Below are 23,081 nucleotides of genomic sequence, written 5' to 3' on the forward strand. Positions count from 1 at the left end.
GAGAGCGTTAGGGCAAAGGACTGCCATTTTTCTTTATAAGCCTTGTGATAGGTTTAAATGTTTTATACAGACAATGTATACAGATCGCTTGGATGAAGTTTAAAAGTCAGGTAATCAAAGATAACTTTGTTTTAATGCTTTATGTCATTAAATTCACAGCTTAGCTTGATTTTGTTAAATCCAGGCAACATTTTGAGTACTTTTTAATGAAACTTTTAATTTTAAAAAACAGATTCATATGCAATTCTAATAAATAATACTGAGAGGTTTATTAGTATATTTATAATGTACTTTTTACCCAATTTCCTCCAACGATAACATCTTGTAAAACTGTACTACAATGCCACAACCAGGATAACCACAGATACAGTGGAGAGACACAGTATTTCCATCACCACAAGGATCCTCATGTTGCCATTTTATTATCATATATGTCTCCCCCTCGGCTCCCCCAAGGAGAGGAGTTCCCTGCCCCTTAACCCTGCCCCATCCTTAACCCCTGGGAAACATCAATCCATTCTCCATTTCTATAATTTTATCAAGAATATTATGCAAATGGAGTCATGAAGTATGTAACCTTGGTTTTGGGTTTTCTCACTTGGCATAATCCTCTGGAGTTTCATTCAGGTTGATGCATGAACCAATAATTTTTTCCTTGTTAATGCTGTGTAAAATTTCATGGTGTGGATTTGCCTTGGTTTGTTTAACCAGTCACTCAATGAAAGACTGTTTTCTAGGGTGTTTCCAATTTTCAGCCACTACCAAAAAAGTTGTTATGTATCTTCTTGTACAGATTTTTGTGCAAACCTAAGTTCTCATTTCTCATATATAAATGCCTCGGAATGCAGTTGCTGGGTCACAGTGTAGTTGCATATTTAGGGATTTTGTTGTTGTTGCTGCTGCTGCTTGTTTTTTTTTGTTTTGTTCTTAAAGAACTGCCAAACTGTTTCCCAGAGTGGCTTTACCATTTTAGGTTCTCATAAGCAATGTATCCAATGGATCCAGTTTCTCTGCATCCTCACCAGCATTTGGTGTTGTCACTATTTTTATTTTAGACATTCTGATAGATGTGTAGTGGTTTTAATTCACATTCCTCTGATGGTCAATGATGTTGAATATCTTTTCATGTGCTTATTTGTGATCTTTGGTGAGATGTCTCTTCATGTCCTTTGCCCATTTTCTAATTGGGTTGTTTTTTTTTTTTCTTTATTGCCTTCTGAGAGTTCTTTGTATATTTTATATTTTTATCAGATATGTGGCCTACAAATATATTTTCCAAATATATTGTCTATAGCTTGTCTTTCATCCTCTTAACAGAACATTCTGCAGAGCAAAAGTTTTTAATTCTGAAGAAGCCCAATTTATTGATTTTTTAAATGGATTGTGCTTTTAGTATCAAGTCTAAGAACACTTTGCCTAATCCTAGGTCCTGAATTTTTTCTCTTATTTTTTCCCAAAAGCTTTATAGTTTTAAGTTTTACATTTAAGCCTATCGTCCTTAGTAAGTTAATTTTTTAAATCAGATAGGAGGTTTAGATTGAAGTTTGGCTCTTTTTTTTTTTGCCAATGACTGACTGATTTCTGCAACACTATTTGTTGAACAAGCTGTCTTTCCTCTACTGAATTGCTTTTGCACCTTGCCAAAGATCAGTGGGTTTTTTCCTGGGTTCTATATTCTGTTCCATTCATCTATGTAACTAACCTCTACCAGTACCACAGTCTTGATTACTATAGCTGTATAATGTCTTAAAATCATGTGGACTAATTCCTCCTACTCTATTTTTCTTTTTCAAAACTGTTTTGGTTATTCTAGTTCCTTTGAACTTCCATATAAGTTTTAGAATAATCTCTATTTGGGAAGAATTGATAGGTATCTCTACCATGTTCAGTCTTCCAGTCCACAAACACAGTGAGTATCTCCCTTCATTTAGATCTTCTTTGATTTCTTTCATCAGTGTTTAGTAGTTCTCGGCATTCAAATACTGTACATGTTTTGTTTTAGTGATTATAAATAGTATTGTATTTTTCCAGTTTTATTGAGGCATAATTGACAAAATTGTATTTAAAGTATGAAAAATGAAAGTGTTAGTCACTTAGTTGTGTCTGACTGTTTGCAACTCCATGGTCTGTCCATGGGATTCTCCAGGCAAGAATACTGGAGTGGTTTATCACTTCCTTCTCCAGGGGATCTTCCTGACCTGGGGAGTCTAACCCAGATCTCCCACATTGCAGGCAGATTCTTTATCATCTGAGCTACTAAGGAAGATTATTTAAAGTATGCAATATGATTATTTGATATATGTATGCATTATGAAATAATTACCACAATCAAGTTAACACATCTATCATTTCACACAGTTACCTTTTTTGTATGTGGTCAGAAAGCTTAAAAATCTACTCACAGCAAATCTAAAGTATATAATATAATATTATTAACTATAGTCACCATGTTGTGCATTATTCATCTTATAACTGAAAGTTTGCACCCTTTGACCAACATCTATCCACTTCCTCCTCCAACCCCTACCTAAGACCTTGGAAACCACTCTTTCCTTCTTCTCTTCTCTGAGTTTTTAAAAAAATTCCTCATATTGGTGAGATCATACAGTATTCATCTTTCTTGATCTGGCTTATTTCACTTAGCGTAATGTCCAGATTAATCCATGATGTTGCAAAGGGAGGATTTCCTTCTTTCTTATGGATAATTATATATAACATATTCTTTGTTTATTTACAACACTCAGATAGTTTCCTTATCTTGGCTACTGTGAGTAATGCTGCCATGAACATGGGAGTGGAGATACCTCTTTAAGATGCTGCTTTCATTCCCTCAGATGTACCCCAACAGTGGGACTGGCTTTCATTCCCTCAGATGTACCCCAACAGTGGGACTGCTAAGTTGTGTAACAGGTCTATTTTGAATTTAATTCCAGTATTCCTGTGTTCAGGCTAATGTATAGAAATACATTGATTTTGTTCATCTTTTATCATGTGACCTTGTTGAACTTACTTAATAAGAGGGTTCTCAGAGAGTTTGGTGGGGTTTTTTTTTAATATTTTTTGAATTTTCTATGCAAACAATCATGTCACCTGCAAACAGAGACAATATTACTTCTTCCTTCCCAGGCTGAATGACTTTCATTTTATTTTCTTGTCTTATTGCACCATCTAGACCCATCAGCACAATTTTGTGGCAAGAGTGGTCATTCTTATCTTTTTCCTGAGCTGAGGGGGGAAGAACATTTAGTCTTTCAGCCTGGGAAGGAAGAAGTAATGTTGTCTCTGTCATTAACTTTAAATCAAAATTTAAATTTTGATTTTTACAGAAATAAAATATATTTTAAATTTTATAAGTCTTCTCTCACCCTAAGAGGGTAATTTTTTTCTATTAAACCCTTGAGAAGGCAATTATCAATTTCACAAAGTATTTGTTAGCAAAATTAATGATAAACAACTATTTTAATTATTAATAAACAATATATATAAAATGAAGAATGTTTATTCAATTGATTTGTTAATGCAAAAGTCCCAGAGAGGTAAAGACAAAAGAAATCAATAAGAACAGTGGAAACTATGTACAAGAGTATTGCTACTATTAATTAGTAAATTACTTTGAGCACTTAAGGCAGCCTGTACTGACTGAGTCTGGATGAGGGTTCTCTTTGCAGGTAGGAATAGTTCTAGTATTAATAAATGTGAGTAAATGCCTAGTAAATTAAGGATAGTAGTCAAAAAAGTAAAATGTTGACTGTAGGTTTTTGATATTAATAAAAACACTTTATCAAGTTGAGCTATTTCCCCTTTGTTGTTACTTTTTCTGAGAATTTCATCCTGAAGTGGATACTACATTTTTATAAAATTTTTGTCATAAAATAGACATAAAATTTACCATTTAAAGTGTTTTAAAGTGTACATCAGTGTCAGATGGTATAAATTCAGTACACTGTTTTGTAGAGACGGAAACAGAAGACTCGTCAGGGACACCTTGTCCCAGGCCTCCCAGGGAGGAGTGGAGCTCTGCTGTTGGCAGCACCCAGGGCCTGCACAAGTACACAAGCTCCTTAAGGAGGGACAAATCCCCCAGGCTGCCAGGTGTGAGGCCCGCCAGGACTTGCACTTGGGCAGACCAAGGGGCCAAAGACAAGCAAGAACAATCTGCCAGTTCCCTATGGGAAAGCCCCTTCCAGATTCCTGTCTCCTCCAGGAGAATGTCTTACCTCTTCAGGCTAGCACCCAGGGTCCCTCAGACTGACTCTTCTAAAAGCATCAACCAGGGCAACTCTTGCTCTAAACCCTCATGTCCTGCCCTTAGAATGGAACCCAAGCCCTGCCTGCATCCTCAATAAGTAACCGTGACCAGTACTTAAGCGGGGCACATTGTGGATGCACTAACATACATCACCGTCACGGATAGATGGAGGGACGGAGAGGTACAGAGATTCTGGTAAAGGGCTTATGGTTATCATTTAAAGGTTTATTGATTATTATTTCAAAGTTTATGATTATTAGTTTAAGTTTCATATCTGTTACCATCTTGCCATTTATCAAGTGCATACTTAGAAAGGGTAGATCCAACATGAAACTTTGTCCATTGTGAAGGGAAAGAGATAACGCTGATTGTGTGTGTGTGTGAGAGAGAGAGAGGATGGGGGAGGGTGCTGATCAGGGGCTGGGGGGGCACAGCCTGCTCGGGCTGGACCACTGCCCCCTATACGACCTGTTCCTGGATGCACTCAGCCTGATGCTGCCCACATCCAACACTTCCAGCTTATCCAAGGGGAAGGTGGGGGTGGGAAGTGTCACATCTCATTTCCTTTGACTAGCTCAAGAATAAACAGAGCTTGGTTTTCTGAGACTCATAATTAAATGAATTAAAATGTTTTCCTTCACGGTGACTTTGCCAGCTCCTGTCCACCTCTCCCTGGCCCTGTTCCCAGCAAGGGGATTGAGCCTGGGAGGACGCGGAATGACATGCTGTGTGCTTCCAGAGCAATTAGCTTGTGCATCGTCATGCTGGGGAGAGATTTATGGCTGGCTCTCGGAGCATTCCAGCCCAGACCTCCGCAGCTCAGATTTGTCTGCTGGGGAAGTTCCTGGAAGCAGAGCCTCAATATTAATTCCAATTACAGTCCGATGAGAACCCATTCATAAGGACTGCCTTTGACAGGCTCCTCTCCTGCCGCTCTGGCCTGACCTTGAGCCGCCATCGCTGTCGCCAGCCTCAGAGAGGAAACTGCACTGGGCTCAGCCCCAGGCTTCCCAGCAAGCTGGGAAGGCAGGCCACGGTGTGCTGGGCGTGGAGGGCGAGAGCTGAGGGAGCATGAGGAGGAAGAATATGAAGGACATGATGTCCCAGCACCTTTAGTTGGGGGACCATCCTCAGTATCATCCCTAGATTCTTCTGGAAGGGCGGCAGTATGGGGAGGAGGAGGGTCTGAGCTTTCCCTGGGACCACCCTTTGACCTCTACTCCCAGAGCAAGAACCCAAGCCCTTGATGGACCCAGGATTCGCTGCAACCACATCCTCCGAAGGCTCCCAGACGCTGGGGACAAAGCCTGACCATCAGTGTCCGCTTGCTGAGCTGTCCCTTGGGGGATCCTGGGTGAGCAGGGCTGTCAGTGACTGACACACACTCATTATCACATCTGGAGATGAATGATCCTCATGACGCCAAGACCCCAAGGACTAAATACAAACCCAAGAAAGCAATTACCCAAGTATCGATTACTAATTACATTGCTAATTACATCAAAAGAAGTGTATCCACTGCACCAGCCTGTTAATGGCTTGCATGAGGTATTAAGGCTGTTAATTGGGAAAAACAGCAGGTTTATCACCAGCTGTAATGACAGGGTCCCTGGAGAAACAAGATGGCCAAGGCATGTAGCCTTCCTTTCCATGACCCCAGCTTTCCAAGGATTCCCCCCTGGGATGGAGGCCTTGAGGACCATGTCCATCACCCAAGATCAGAGTGAGTGCCCTGGTCAGCCAGTGAGTGGTGAAGTGTGACACGGGGCCTCCCTTGCAAGGGTGGTGGCTCACGAAGGCCAGGGACTGGGCACCTTCCTCCAGGACAGGAAAGTGGGGGAAGATTTGGGTCCCTCTACCGAAAGGATTATATCTCATGCTTCTCTCTCTGCCAGGACCACTTCTCCCCTTTCCCATCCCCACCCAGCCTGGGGCTGAGCCCAGTGTAATTTCCTCTCTGAGGCTGGCGACAGCGATGGCGGCTCAAGGTCAGGCCAGAGCGGCAGGAGAGGAGCCTGTCAAAGGCATTCCTTATGAATGGGTTCTCATCGGACTGTAATTGGAATTAATATTGAGGCTCTGCCTTACTTGCCTTACTGCTTAGGGTCACTCCTGGAAACCTCCTCCTGTTCTGCTAATTGGGTGAGTCCCTCTCCTGGTTCTCAGACGGCTAGTCCCTCCTGGGATAGAAGGTTGAATCCACCTTCCTCTCTCCAGACCATCAGCTCGGCAAACTGACTAAACAGACCTGATTAGGTAAGAGTTACTGGGCCAACCATATGTAGTTCTTGTTTTTTATGTGTTTAGTTTTTTTCACAATTTCTGAGCATTCTATATACTTTCAATATTATAGGGGTCTTATTCTGAATAAGATATTTCCTCATTATAATTTCTATTAAATTATTGCATTTTATTTACTCAATAAATACATGAATACATTTTTTATTAAAAATGCAGACCTTATAGTCAGTCTCCCCAGGCAACAGAAATAAAAGCAAAAATGAACAAATTTATAAGCTTTTACACAGCAAAGGTAATCATGAACAACACAAAACACAACCTATGGATTGAAAGAAAAACAATGCAGCTGACAAGGGCTTATTTCCAAAATATACAAACAGCTCGAACAACTCAACAACCAAAAAATAAACCAAATAAACCAATCAAAAAGTGGGCAGAGCTGGGGAAGATGTCGCTGCCTCTTGCCCGAGCCACCCCTTTGCCTCCAGACTTGCCTGGGGCCAGCAGCCACCGGAGCAGGGGCCCGGGGCCGCGGGCTCAGCAGACTACCATGGGCTCTGTGTCAAACCAGCAGTTTGCAGGTGGCTGCGCCAAAGCGCCGAGGAGGCGCCGGAGGACGCGGCCGACCGGGCGGAGGAGCCGCAGCTGTTGCACGGTGCCAGCATCTGTAAGTGATTCAACGTGCACACGGGGTTTGGCTTCCTGTCCATGACCGCCCGCGCAGGGGTCGCTCTCGACCCCCCGGTGGATGTCTTTGTGCACCAGAGTAAGCTATACATAGACGGCTTCCGGAGCCTGAAGGAGGGTGAGGCCGTGGAGTTCACCTTTAAGAAGGCTGGCAAGGGCCTGGAATCTATCCGACTCCCCAGCCCTGGTGGGGTGTTCTGTATTGGGAGTGAAAGGCAGCCCAAAGGGAAGAATATGCAGAAACACAGATCAAAGGGAGACAGGTGCTACAACTGTGAAGGTCTAGACCATCATGCCAAGGAATGCAAACTGCCACCCCAACCCAAGAAGTGCCACTTCTGCCAGAGCATCAACCATGTGGCAGCCTCATGCCCACTGAAGGCCCAGCAAGCTCCCAGCCCCCAGGGAAAGCCAGCCTACTTTCCGGAGGAGGAAGAAGAGATCCATAGCTCTGCCATGCTCCCAGAGGCCCAGAACTGAGCCACAGTGGGTGGGGGCTATCCTTTTGTGAGCAGAAAGTTTTGAGGAGCAGGCATCAATCAGCAGAGTGGAGAAAGTGGGGACAGGGTGGGTAGGGAGCAGCTGGCATTGCCAGATATCTGAGGCTGGAGTCCACAGCATCACACATTCTTCCCTCTTGGTGGGAGGAAGGGGTGAGGCAAAGAAACTCCAACCAGCTCTATCCAAATGCACATGAGGGCTTTGGGGGTTAACCCTCCCTGCATGCTTTATCTGAATCTCCAACCCCAGAATCTCCAGCTTTTGAAAGTGGCCTGGGTAGGGAAGTTGTTTGACTCTTAAAGAAGAATGTGGAATAATATTTCCCATATCAGAGTGTAAAGATTAAGAAGAGAACAGATTGATGGACCCAACCCACAAGCCCCTACATTCTGTGGGAGGAAATATCTCGGGGGCAGCAGGGTTTTCCTTGTCTTCTCTCCTCATAACCCCCTCTTGGGACAGAATGCTGATAAATGTCTCAAACAGTAGGTTGTGATGACAGGCAAAAGGGGTGATCGAGGGAACGGCTGCAGACCTGCTGCTTCTAAGCTCATTCTCACCCCATTCTGGGCCAACACAATTTTATTTCCTGCCTTTGGTGGCTGTAACTTGGGTCCCACTTTCTCCAAGATGTCAACTGCACTAGCTATGTGCGAATGATGTATCTTGTGCATTTTAACTTTTTTTTTTCTGTAATATAAATATTCTGGTTTTGTATTTTGTGTATTTTAATTTAAGGCCCTCATTCCTGCATTACTCAGGTACGTGAGGAATCTTAGTGATAAGTAGGCAGCAGCTCCGGGTCTGCATGGCAGGAATGCTTTTTGTTGCTGTGTCACCAGAGAGAACAACTGTCTGGAGTGTACAGCCTATTGAATTACCTTATTTTTGCCAATTAGAGGTGGCTCTTCCGCAATAGTGTCCTCTTGAAACCCCTCCATCTTCAGCGTTTCATGAGAGACTAGGTTTTAACTGGGTTGCCCTATGACTTGGGTCTCCTTCCTACTAAAAGATTGGAAATTGGTCTAAACAGGAAAACATGGTACAGAGAGGTTAGGTGAGGCTGGGTCAGGTAAGAAGTGCAGGCAGGGGAAGCCAAGATTAGGCAAAGGTCATCTGTATGTGTGATAAAGGATTTCTGTTCCAGATCTATAATCCCAGGGCACAGGACTCGCTTTATATACCAGATCCATCCTTTACCTGACTGGGCATCTAACCATGCACAGCAGGGTGTAAGTGTGTGTTTTTATAAGAAATGGAAGTTGCTAAGGAGAGGTTTTAAGAACAATGCCTGTGTACCCATCTTGAGCTGCCCAGGGATGGATATGTGAAGCAAGGACAAGATCTTTAACGATTCTGGGCTTTTCCTCCTTGGCTTCCAGACAGACCATCAGCAGTGGCTTCCTTGTGGTTCCCAGAGCCAGGGTCCTGCCCTGCTGCAGCAGTGATTAGTATCATGGCAGCTAAAGGAGAAAGTGGAGAGTACGTTCATTTACATGCCGTGAGATCAATGCAGACTTACCTCACTGTGTTGTCATGGGGCAAATGCAGTAGAACACATTGGGTGATATGCGTCTGATCCCTGTCTCCCCCAGCTGCTGCCGCCTCTAGTTATTATATTTGTCTGGGCTTTGTAGGACTTCACAAGTAGCTGATCTGGTGACTGCTAGGTGGCCTAGTTTGTGTAAATATAATGTGTTGGTCTTCTCCATGTTCTTTTGGAGTTTTATTGTTTTCAAACTTCTTTTTATATTGAGAAAAATAGCCAAAGAATCTTTGAGAAAATGTTCTTCACCAGGCAAAAAGATCTGAAACATAAGCTTGGGGACCCCTCTTCTTGAAGCGGGGGCATCTTGAACCACACTTTCTTTTGTGTTCCTCTTCCTCTATTTCCTGTTTCAAACAGGATCTGTCCTAAAAACTAGATTTCTACCCCCTCCTCTTTCCACCTTTGTGCCCCCCAAAATAGACCATACACCTATATGTTTAATTTGTGGGGTATCTGTGATTAAACGATTTGTGCAAAAATCCTGAAGAAGCTAAGATCTCTCCATCCCTTGTTCCCAATCTTGAGTCATGTCCATTCCTTGATTTGATTTATGCTAAATGGACTGCTGTATTTGGATGGATTAAGACCAACTTTAATTTCTATCCCAAGGGTAGAGATGAGCAATGAAGAGGGCTTTCCATGTAGAAGGTTAGGGCTGGGAGACCACGAAAGGAAAGATGAATGTATATTCAAGTCACTCAGGAATGATTATGCAGGTGCAAGAAACTTATGTCAAAGTAGCCACAAGATTGTTTAATAGCAGATGGACGAATGTAACTCCACGTTTACTGCTCTTTGTATGAAATCTTGAATTTATATGGAGGGAGGGTAGAAAAGCATGTGCCCATATGTTCTTTCCCTCATCCCTTCTCATTCCTGAACTGCAGGAGACAGCCCCTTGGGCCTTGGTGACCCCATCTGGGCAGTGTTTGTTTGATGGCTGATTCTGCTGTGTGCCAGGTACTTCCTTTCCCATTTGCTATCATTTTGTAACATATTTGCTGACCCTTTCCCCTTCCCTTTCTTTTCCTTGGGAATATACAATGAATAAAAACTTATTGGTACTGAAACTGTAAAATAAACAAACAAAAAAAGTGGGCAGAAGACCTAAATAAATATTTCTCCAAAAAAGACATACAGATGGCCAATAGGCATATGAAAAGATCCTCAATATCACTAATTATTAGAGAAATGAAAATCACAACTACAATGAGGTACCACCTCACACTGGTCAGAATGACCATCATTAAAAAGTCTATAAATAACAAAGGCTGGAGAGGGTGTGGAGAAAGAGAACCCTCCTACACTGTGGGTGGGAATATAAATTGGTGTAGCCACTATAGGAAATAGTCAGAAGGTTCCTCATAAAACTAAAGATAGGATTAACATAGGAAGAGCAATCCCACTCCTGGGCATGTATCTGAACAAAATTATAATTTGAAAAGATATATGCACTCCTGTTTTCATAGCAGCACTATTCACAGTAGTCAAGACATGGATACAACCTAAATGTTCACTGACAGATGAATGGATAAAGAAGATGTGATACATATATACAAAGGAATACCACTCAACCATGCAAAAGAATGAAATAATGCAATTTGCAGCAACATGGATGGATCTAGAGATTATCATACTAAGTAATGTAAGTCAGAAAGAGAAAGACTAATTTCATATGATATTACTTAAATGTGGAATTTAAAATATGACATAAATGAACTTATGAAACATAAACAGAAATAGACTCACAGACATGGAAAACAAACTTACCACTACCAAAGAGGAAAAAGGGTGGGGAAGGGATAAATTAGGAGTTTGGGATTAGCAGATACAAACTCCTATATCTAAAATAAACAACAGGGCTTCCCTGGTGGCTCAGTGGTAAAGAATCCACCTGTCAATGCAGGAGATAGGGATTCAGTCTCTGGTCCAGGAAGGTCCCACATGCAGTGGAGCAACTGAGCCTGTGCACCACAACCATCGAACCTGTCCTCAAGAGCCCAGCAACCACAACTACTGAAGCTCACACACCTAGAGTCTGTGCTCCCCAATAAGAGAAGACACCGCAGAGAGAAGCAGGCGCACCACAATGAAGAGTAGCCACTGCTCGCCGCAACTACAGAAAAGCCCCCACAGCAACAAAGACCCAGCACAGCCATAGAATAAATAAATAAAAGTAAATAAATTCAATATCCTATAATAAACCATAATGGAAAAGAACATGAAAAGCAATATCTATATTAGGCTTCCCTGGAGGCTCTAGTGGAACACGCCTACCAGTGCAGGAGACATGAGACATGAGTTTGATCCCTGGGTCAGGAAGAGCCTCTGGAGGAGGAAATGGCAACCTACTCCAATATTCTTGCCTGGAGAATCCCATGGACAGAGATGCCTGGTGGGTTACAGTCCCTGGGGTCGCAAAAAGTTGGACACGACTGAGCACGCGCGCACACAGACACACACACACACCCCTGAATCAGTGATATATATCTGAATCACCTTGTATTAGTAGTTTCACCAGAAACTAAAGAAAGTGAAGTGAAAGTTGCTCAGTTGTGTCCGACTCTTTGTGACCCCATGGAATTCTCTAGGCCAGAATACCAGAGTGGATAGCCTTTCCATTTTCCAGGGGATCCTCCCAATCCAGGGATTGAACCCAGGTCTCCCACATTGCAGGCAGATTCTTTACCAGCTAAGCCACAAGGGAAACCCAAGAATATTGGAGTGGGTAGCCTATCTCTTCTCCAGTAGATCTTCCCAACCCAGGAATTGAGCCAGGGTCTCCTGCATTGCAGGTGGATTCTTTACCAACTGAGCTATTAGGGAAGCCCTGATATTAATAATTTCACTAGAAACTAAAACAACATCATAAATCAATTATACTTCAATAAGATTAAGTTACAAAACCAATCCATGAACTTGTACTGATTTACAAAACAAACAACAACCCCTGAAAAAAAAAAAAAACCTCAGACCTTCTAGTTAAAGTTAAATCTCCTCTTTGCTGCTGTCTATTAATACAACCCCAGAGGGGGCACAGTTGTAAGCTGGTGTGGATACTTGTAGACTGTGTGTGTGTCTATGCACATACATTTGTTCCTACAGAAATAATGTTTTGCATGCTGGTGTGTGTGTACCCAGCTACATGACTTTCTTGTCCCACGTGCAGAACCAGAGTATGACAAAAATAAAGGGAGGACAACCTATCCTGTCATAGATGGTTTTCTTGACCATCCTGATAAAGCATGAGAAATGATAGCACTGGACTATCAATAAAAATAATGTGGACAGTGACTTATGTTGTAGTGAAGTACTACACAACACTGACACAGGTACCATTGTCCCCTCCTGGGACATGCACTGGGATGTAGAAGGACACTGGGAGCCCTGGGATCACAGGCCCCTGACTGTCCCTCCCACCTCCTCCCCCACTGTGGCTCAGCCTACTGTAGGCCAGGACTCAAGTCTCACTCTTGCCTGTAGTGGCACCTACGCAGCCTGGTGAACCTGGTAGATGCTCACTGAATGCCCACCAAAGGCACTGAATAAATCCAAGGAGAGCCATGGTAGAACAAGCAGCCTCCAGCCAGCGGCACCAGCTGGGACCCCGGTGCACCTGAACAAGGACATCTGACAACAGAGAGTCTGTCTATAAAGATGGGGGAGGGCAGAGAGCAGTGACCTCTTGAGGTAAGAAGGGACAGGGCAGGGTGTGGCCATTGCCCTGGAGATGGGGCTTGACAGAAGCCAGGCATTTGGTAGAGGATGTGGCCACCCAACGCAATCTGACAGTGGAGGAATAGGGAGAAGAAATGCTCCCGGGTCACTCTCTGCGACTTGTTGGTGCCTCCTGACTTCTGAGCCCAGCAGGAGCCAGAGGCCAGAGAGCCGGCCGCCGGACAGAGCTACATGGACAGCATTAGGCCTGCCACCTCCTTGGAGCCATCCGTTGGTGTGAGAGGGGAGGAGAAGGCAGCAGCAGGAGCATGCCCTTCAGGGCTTCCACCTGCGGCCAGAGCCTGAGTGACATCAGAACCTCAGGTGTTCCCTACCTGCCCACCAGCCCCACCACACTCCAGCAGCAGTGGGGGATGGACCGCACACCTGGGCACTTGGAGGGGTGGGAAACCGAAGCATCCTCCTGTTCCTCCGCAGCCGGTGACATCAGTCGGTGACATCACCAGGCGTGTCCTGCATGTAGAGGGCGTCAGAAGTTCAAATACCTCATTAGGGAGGTGGGGGAAGGGATGGCGTCAGCCGTAAGGGCTGTGCCAGGAATGCTCCTGATGGTTTTTGAAGGGGCCCCGCTTGTGCAGCTGTCCGGGGTTGTGACTCCAGCTCTGAGCAGGAAAGGTCTGTGCACAGCTGGGCTGCTTCCGAGAGTGTGTGACTGGCGCTGCAGGGTGGGTGCTTGGCCCCGGCCTGTGGGATTGTGTGAAACTGCAGGTAGACGGCATCCAGGTCTCCGTAGGAGCATCCTTTCAGCAGAAAGCCTTCCCCCCGCCCCTTTTTCAGAGTCCTATTTGGGCTGGGGGTCAGCGCCTACCTGCCATCTGCAGCCCAGGCGCCTCCCCTTCACCGGCAGCCCATTCTCCTCCTCTGCTGCCCCAGCCTCTCCCCACCTCCCACACAGGTGTCTCCAGAACAAGAGTCCAGACCCACCCAGAAGCTGCCTCAGAATACAGCACAGAGCAGGTGTCAGGGAGGGAAGGAGATAGCCGGCCGCACCCGCAAAGCTCAAAGTATGCTGTATGTCTTTCCACGTCCCCTTGAGAACTGAGTCTGGGAAGTTGGGTGTGGTGGCTTCACAGCCCCCGGCATCATGCCAGTCTTCACACCCCATGTCTTTGCACACCTGGGCCTTCACTGTCTCCTCCTGCTCACCAGCCACCCACAGCACCCTGCTGTCCAGTGGAGTTCAGACCCAAGCCCCATCTCCCCCTAGCAGTTCACAGCCACCCCAGCTTCCCCAGGGCCCCTCCTGAGCCGTCATCTTGGCGCTCGCTTCCCTTTGCCTCAGGGACCTCACCGGCCACCTCCATGCCTCCTGTAGAGAGAGGCCAGGTCACCGTCCAGGGTCACACTGCTCCTGAGGGAGGCTCCCATGTCTGGCCAGCAGGGGATGACCGTGGAGGGCACCCAGCCCTGCACTCAGGCCCAGAGAGCCCTGCCCGGAGCCTGCGGTTCGGAGCAGAAACCCGAGAGACCGAAGGGAGCAGACCCCCAAAAAGCTGTTCAGGTGCCCGGAAGGAAGGAAGTCGGCAAGGCCCGGGCAGCACAACTTTCTGCTGTTTCTCCCTCCTGGAAAAGGCAAGCCATGACGGGAGAGAAAGGAAACGGCAGGGATGAAGCCTTAGCCAGGCTCTGCCCGGCCTGTTCTCTGCAGAAACCAGAGAAGCCTGAGTCCTGCCCCAGCTTGCAGCCTCCAGGCCTTCTGTGTCCTGCTGCCTTCATCTGAGGAACCTGGCCCACCAAGAGGAGGAGCCACATAGCCATCAGCTGTCACCCCAGGGAGGATCCCACCCTGACTACTAGCCACCCCCCTCCTCAACATCCCCAGGGACAGGCTCTGAGCTCTCCTCTAACTCTCCCCACCCTCCAACGGCCCCAGAATGACCGCCCCTGGGACCAGCAGTTCACAGGAGTGTGTCTCATGGGTCAGTGGCCCACAAAGTCCTTTTGTCCTGTGCACTGGAAAAGGCCGCACCCCACCTCCCCTCCACTCACTGCCAAACTTGCTTCTGAATTTTTAATACAAGTTCACCAGATAAAAGGCTCTGAGAGATTCTGCAGCAAATAAACATGCAATATTTCCTACATGTATTTGATCATGAAGTCTTTTCTCATCTAACACATTTTGAGAAGAACTAACTAAAGTACAGGGCCGATCACTTCTTCCTTCAACACTCAAGTGTCTCCTTGGACCTGTCCTTTCAGTCACAGATAGGCACCCTGTTGGCCTTCGTCATTCCTGCTTGCCTCCAGGACATGGGTCCTTTGCTTCACCTGCTCTCTGGGCCACCCCGAACCTGGCCCTGATCTCTCAGCCTGGGCTCATCTCCCTCTGCACACTCCACCTGTGCCTGGTGATCACGCACTCGCTATACACAGCACATGTTGTAGGCCTCCTCGCCCTCTTCCAGCATTTCACCAGCCCAGAGTGCCCTCTCCCATCTCCTTCAATCCTTTCAATTATAACTCATCATCAAAGTCTCAAATGATGCCTCTTCCAAGGAGCATTTCCTGATTTCCGTCAGGATGACTCACTGCAGATGGGTACCATTTCTTGATCCTTCCCTTCCTGTTTCAGCCAAGTGCTCTCCATCTCCTGCAAAGAGCAATCCTTGTGGGTGAGCACCGGATCTGATTTGGCTCAGTGTCCCTCCCCAACTCCATCTGCCAGGACTTTGCACAAGACTGTTCCAATAATACTATGAAAGTTGAAGTGAAACTGTTGGTCACTCAGTCGTATCCAACTCTTTGCAACCCCATGGACTGTAGCCCACCAGGCTCCTCTGTCCATGGAATTCTCCAGGCAAGAATACTGGAGTGGTTTGCCATTCCCTTCTCCGGGTGATCTTCCTGACCCAAGGATCGAACCTTGGGCTCCCGCATTGCAGGAAGATACTTAACCGTCTGAGCAACTATAGTTTTGCCAATAAAATTATACCAAGCAACAATGCACCAATAGTAATATACCAAGCAATAAGTAGATGCTATTGGAATCACTTCCCCCACCTCTCCGCTTCGTCCCTGGGAAGAGCAAGAGGCCAAGGCGTTCCTTTCGTGGGTGCTCCGGGATTATAGCATCACGTGCAAGTCATGAGAAGTCATATATATAAGAATAAGGCATCTTGCTGACTAAGACTGAGGTGGGGACTCCTTTGAAGCATGCATGTAGTGAAGTATGGAGTCAGCCCCAAGATGAGCCATCATCTAAGGCACCCCCGAGGCTGTAACTGGGTCAGCAGAGGCCTGAGACCCTGAGGACCAGCACAGCGTGCTCCATCCATGCAGGTAGGTATGGAGAGGAAAGCTTGGGGAGATGAGGAAGAAAAGAGGGAAATAGGAATGGGAAGGAAGTAAAAGACAATAAAATAAAGAAGCCCAAAGAGGGGAGAGGAAGGGTCGCCAAGGAATCCTGGTGTGTCCTCTGATTTTTTTTTAATTACTCTTGGCTGTGCTGGATCTTTGCCGCTGTACAGGCTTTTCTCTAGTTGCAGAGAGTGGGAGCCACTCTTTAGCTGCTTCTCCTTGTAGTGGCTTTTCTTGTTGTGGAGCACAGGCTCTAGGGCACTCAGGCTTCAGTAGTTGCAGCTCCCAGGATCTAGGGCACAGGCTCAGTAGTTGTGGCGCATGGGCTTAGCTGCTCTGTGGCATGTGGAATCTTACCAGATCAGGGATTGAACCCATGTCTCCTCAGTCTTTACCACTGAGTCACCAGGGAAGCCCTGTCCTCTGGTCCTGTCAGACATTTGGGGGACATGCAGGAGAGTGCTGGAACAATATAGCACACCCTTCCTCACGTCTCTCTGCTGGTGCTGCTCTAGGGGAACTTAGCAGGGTAACGTGTGCCACCTTGAGGAGGACAGTGGTGCAGGGCCAGGTCCCGGGAGTGAGTGGTGAGGACAAGCTGGGCTAGTGCCAAAAGTGGGGACCTACCATGCCCTGGGCTGACATGGGTCACCTGGGTACATGTGCCATCTGCAGGGGACTAAGAAGTGATGGAGGAGGAGAGGGCGGGGAGAAGGCTCTGCCTCCACCTCCTCCCTACTGGGGCCTCAGGCCCCAGCTGGTCCTCCCAGCAGAGCTGTGTGCACTGATCCTCCCCTCTCCTGGGGGCACCTTTCTGAAAATGAACTTCTGAGCCCAGAGGTCATCCCAGGCCCTGCTCCTCAGCCTGTGTCCTTGAAGCGGCCATATCCTATGACATTCTCGGTCATATGTCAGACTCCTTGATGTGCAATCCCATCTTAGGTATCTTGGTTCTCTCTCCCCTTCCCTTAAACACACCCATATAAGTTGTCCCTAAACCTGAAGGGATGCCAGTGCTCAGCAAGGAATGAAAAAAGCAAATGAAATCAGGCGACTGGGCTCAGCACTCTCTGGGTCTTAAAAACTGTGATAATACTCCGATCATGGGAAACCGTCAACAAATATTTGGCCTGGCATCTCCACTTTGGGTCATCTGTCATTAGAACTGGAGTTGGACAGGAACCCAAGACCCTCCTCACTCAATTTGAAGAAACCGCAGGGCTCAATTTATCCCCTCTGCTGGGGGTGGTGGGGTGGGGTGGCGGGTGTGTGTGTGAAAATCTTGCTTGTTTCAGAGGCTTTGGAGAACAATGCCCGTCCCTGTGAATGCGTGCTGAGAGCTGCCAGCTACTGTCATGGTCCCATTAGGCACATCGGGATTCTGACCGGAAGTCACCCTCGGGAAAGGCAGCTGTTCCCATTCACAGGTGGAGCATCCGCCTGACGTCACCGGCGCTGGAGGCAGACAGGCCCCTGGACAGCCGGGGACGAGGGCGGTGGCCTTCCAACACAGCCACCTGCCACCGCCTGACAGATTGACGCAAGAAGGTGGAAATGGCCTGTTCCTGGCCTTCTCCGACCAGAGGAGGATTGAGAAATGTGTCTGGCATCGGTGCCGCAGGAGAATACATAAGCAGCCAACTCGCTTACTGGAAAAGAAATGAGCTCATCCGCCAAGCCAGCCTGAATCTTAATGGGAACACCATGCGGTGGGGTGGGAGGGCTGGAAGGGGGTTTTGTCCCAGCCTGGGGTCGGGGGCGTGGAGTCCTTTCCACCTCAGGCCCTGCCCCAGGAGCAGCCGAGTCCCTTGGAAAGCAGCGATGATTCTGAACACAACACTCTTGAAGCCAAGAGCCAACGTGGAGGAAAGAAATACACCCAAGAAAAATGAGGCTTAAAATGAGAGTGGTCGACAGGAACCCAGACTGTGCTGACCTGGCCCGTCTGCCACATTTTCAGATGGGAAAGAACCAGGAAAGGTCTGATGACAATGAAGCCCACCAGTGTGCATTGTGGAGAAGGCATATCACTCTTTTCCCCTCTTTATGCCAATAATATACATTAATCAAAAATAAATAAGCAAGGGGTTGGGGAGAAGATTGGGAGTTTGGGGTTAAAAGATACGAAGTTAGAATGGATAAACAACAAGGTCCCGCTGTATAGCACAGGGAACTATATTATAATACCCTGTAATAAACTATAATGGAAAAGAATATGAACAAGAATATATATATATATATATATAAAACTGAATCGCTTTGCTGTACAGCAGAAATTAGCACAAGCTTGTAAATCAATTATACTTGATTTTTAAAAAAACCTCAAATAAATTAAATTTTTAAAAATTAAATATCAAGTGAAATAAATTTTTAAAAATCTCAAATAAATAAACAAGCAAAAAGAAGGGATGAAAACCCCTCATCATCCCACATGCAGACGTGGAGAGTGAGCGTATGACACACTGAGCCCACTCAGATCTCTGGCGAGCTCCTGGGTCACGAGGAGGCTGCTGGTCCAGGGATGACACCGTGACAGCAAGGCCCTGCCAGACGTTTAAAAATGATATACATGTATATACATCTTTGTTCTAAGAAGTTTCCATAGAGTACATACTATTTTGTAACATGACTCAATTTAATAACATATCTTGACTCCTATTCCATACCAAGAATATACTTCAATAATAAATTTTATCTGCTATACAGAAGTCCATTGTATATAAGTTCTCGAATTTATTTAACCAGTCTTCTATTGTTGGACACATGGGTTGTTTTCAACTTTTTTTCTATTATAAACAGCATTTGCAAAGATGAGTCTTGTTACTAAAACTTACCATACATCCTAAATTCCAATAAGTTAAAGACATGCATACTTTGGGGACCTTCTATAGAGACCTCCAGAAAAGTTTACCACAAGCACAACCACCAGCAGGATACCAGTCACTCCCATTTAAAACAATTCTCCAGTGAAGTAAAAGCAAATGATATCCTCAGGTTCCTGTCTCAGCTTTTGCTACATCAGGAAAGTCATACAATTTCCTAATGGGAAAGCCCAGGTTCTCACTCCCTCATTCATTACACATCTCCCCACCCCCTACTGTGCAGTGAGGCACTGGACGGTCACCATCCAGAAAAGAACAAAGACGCCATAAAAATGGTTTGTTTTCCCAAATGTTCTCCAAATACTCCAAGAAATTTACTTTTTTTAGAGGGGTCTGCTGAGACACTCTATCTGTTGCCTTAGATTTGCCAATGAGGCACTTGAAGTCAAGTGGTATGGGGACCTGCCCAGTCTCAGATCTCTAGGAAACCACCCTGATGGCTAGCCTTTCATCCTTTTCTACTCCCACCAAAGCCAGTTAGTGCCTCCCCCCGCCCCACACACACACAAAAAGTGCATCATAGTCTTCTCCTGGCTCCATCATGGAGATGTTCTTCTCCTCTGTTTCCTATACACTTGGTGAGTACCTGTCACTGAGGTACCAAACTGTGCTGGGGGTGTGATGGAGGAGGGTGTGTGAGGGGAGAGGGGGCTGTCAGGGGGAGAGCTGAAGTGACCTGAGCTATGTCCATCAGCTCCTGGGGACCGGGTGTGCGTGTCACGTGCTGGTCCCAAGTCCTCAGGACCCAAGATGCACTTGGGATGCATGGCCCAAGTCAGCCTGGGATGCTGTACCAGCCCTTACTTGTCCCCCTCTCCTGAATGCCCTCAGAGCTGGGGGTAGGGGCAGGGCAACTCCTGCTGAGCTCTCCCCTGACTGTGAGGAGGAGGAAGAACTGTACTGCCAGGGCAGGTGGCAAGCCAGTCAGAGACCATAAAACAAGGCCTGGACTAGGACAGAAATAGAGGCACATCCAGGAGTGGTCAGCTGGAGAAATGCGTCTGAGGGCTGGTCAAGAGGACCTATCCTTGACAAAGACTATAAGTGCAGCTTCCTGTTGACCCACAAAGCCACCTCCAAGAATCTGTCTTTCAAAACCACTTACACAAATGTTTGAAAATGCTTACAAAGATACTCATAGCTTTTGTAAGAGAGAAAAAATTGGAGGTAACCCCAGTGCATATGGCAGCAGCTGGCATGCTGTAGCACTTCATAAGCCATTCATTTAATGAATGAATAAATTCAATTTCATTGATAGGACTACTGATCACCTAAACTATGGAAGATCAATTCCAAGGGCAACTCTGCTACCATGTAAACATTAAGTAGACTTACATTCAGGGGTGTTTATGGTGTCCTGTAAAGTGAAAATGTCACCAAATGTTTCAGATAAACATGGACTCCTTTCTGAAAATACATATGTGTATATTTGCATACATACACTTACGTATTATGGGCTTCCCAGGTGGACCTAGTGGTAAAGAACTTGACTGCCAATACAGGAGTATATAAGAGACATGGGTTTAATCCCTGGGTCAGGAAGATTCCCTGGAGGAGGGCATGGCAACCCACTCCAGTATTCTTGCCTGGGAAATCCCATGGACAGGAGTGCCTGGTGGGCTACAGTCCATGGGGTTGCAAAGATTCAGACACGACTGAAGTGACTTGGCATGCCCACACCTGTATATTATACATTATATGGTAACATTTATTTGCAAGGGATTTGTTTAGAAAGTGCTCTCAGGTGAAATTTTTAAGGGACTGAGGGAAGCAGGCAAGGGCAGAAAAAGAAACCAGGGAAGATCCTGGGCCCATCAAAAGCCTCACTTGATACCCATGGGAGCTCTAGAGTGTGAATGGAACCACAGAGCTGCCCCACCTCAAAGAAAGGGGACCAGAGTTTTGCTCCTGCATTATGCAGTCATTGATTTCCCAGGTGGGCAGTGGTAAAGAATCCACCTGCCAATGAAGGAGACGCAAGAGATACGTGTTGGAGCCCTGGGTTGGGAAGATTCCCTGGAGGAGGAAATGGCAACCCACTCCAGTATTCTTGCCTGAAAAATTCTATGGACAGAGGAGTCTGGTGGACTACAGTCCTTGGCGTCGCAAAGAGTTGGACACAACTGAGCACACAGCACACACACACATATTATGTAGTCATTGGTTGGGGGCTGGCCCCACGGGACATGCTTTGACCTCCAAGACACTGCCGGGTGAAACAGATCATTTCTGCTAAGGGTGATTCTCCAGAAAAGGGTGCAACTCTGAACCACTAGCAGCTAGGATGGGTGTATTGGTCAGATGAACAACATCTAGGCAAGCACTAACAGTATCTAATATAGATGTGCAAATGTGTGTGTGTGTGTGTGCAGGTGTACAGAGAAGAATCTGGAAGAATATTCTCCAATGTATCAACAGCAGCTACCTCCAGAAATGGAGATGGATGTTGGAGGAGGGCATTGAGAGAAGAAAATGTTATATCTCACTTAATATGCTTCTGTCTTAGGTGCATTTTCTTGCAAGCAGCATGCATTACATTTGTAATTTAAAAAAAAACAAAAGGAGGTTGGTCAGCAGAGTTAAAAGTTGCAGCTAGGCCAGGCTATCTAAAAATGGAGAAGTGCCTGGCTGCTGCTGCTGCTAAGTCGCTTCAGTCGTGTCCGATTCTATGCAACCCCATAGACGGCAGCCCACCAGGCTCCCCCGTCCCTGGGATTCTCCAGCCAAGAACACTGGAGTGGGTTGCCATTTCCTTCTCCAATGCATGAAAGTGAAAAGTGAAAGTGTCTCTTTCAGTTCTGGTTTCCTTGGTGTATATGCCCAGAAGTGGGATTGCTGGGTCATATGGTGTACCCATGTTCATCGCAGCACTGTTTATAATAGCCAGGACATGGAAGCAACCTAGATGCCCATCAGCAGACGAATGGATAAGAAAGCTATGGTACATATACACCATGGAATATTACTCAGCCATTAAAAAGAACACATTTGAATCAGTTCTAATGAGATGGATAAAACTGGAGCCCATTATACAGAGTGAAGTAAGCCAGAAAGATAAACACCAATACAGTATACTAATGCATATATATGGAATTTAGAAAGATGGTAACAATAACCTTATATGCAAGACAGAAAAAGAGACACAGATGTATAGAACAGACTTTTGGACTCTATGGGAGAAGGCGAGGGTGGGATGATCTGAGAGAACAGCATCGAAACATGTATATTATCAAGTGTGAAACAGATCACCAGCCCAGGTTGGATGCATGAGACAAGTGCTCAGGCCTGGTGCACTGGGAAGACCCAGAGGGATGGGATGGGGAGGGAGGTGGGAGGGGGGGTTCAGGATGGGGAACACATGTAAATCCATAGCTGATTCATGTCAATGTATGGCAAAAACCACTACAATATTGTAAAGTAATTACCTCCAACTAATAAAAATAAATGAAAAAAGAGATGATCTATAAATTAAAAAAAAAAAGAAAAGTGAAAGTGAAGTCACTCAGTCATGTCTGACTCTTCGCAACCGCATGGACTGCAGCCTACCAGGCTCCTCCGCCCATGGTATTTTCCAGGCAAGAATACTGGAGTGGGTTGCCATTGCCTTCTGTGGGAGAAGTGCCCTAGTGGGTTCATAAGAACCCTCTGACTGCAGAGTGCTTGGGGATCAGGAATGGGAACACAGGGAAGCCATGAAATAAGACTAGTAGTTTAGCAGAGGATGTTGGAGACCAGCGGGGTGGCCAAGAGCCACACCTCCAGGCTGTGCAGGGACCCTCGGCCAGATCAGCCTTTCTGGGGTTGAGTCTCCCTGCCTCTCCTCACTCTCAGCACTCTCTCTGTAATGAATGATTCTTTTCTTTCTCTTGAAATGAATGAACAAATGGGAGTCCTCTTAAGGAACTGATGCCAAGGGCCGGGATGTTCCTTCCCAGAA

At 46.1% G+C, this 23,081-nt stretch overlaps 1 pseudogene; it reads left to right on the forward strand.

Annotated features, from left to right (window-relative positions):
* Nucleotides 1-7,040: 7,040 nt before the first annotated feature.
* On the forward strand, nt 7,041-7,657 carry LOC122709473 (annotated as a pseudogene).
* Nucleotides 7,658-23,081: the final 15,424 nt, after the last annotated feature.

The sequence above is a fragment of the Cervus elaphus genome, chromosome 15, assembly GCF_910594005.1.
Source record: "Cervus elaphus chromosome 15, mCerEla1.1, whole genome shotgun sequence".
Lineage (NCBI taxonomy): Eukaryota > Metazoa > Chordata > Mammalia > Artiodactyla > Cervidae > Cervus > Cervus elaphus.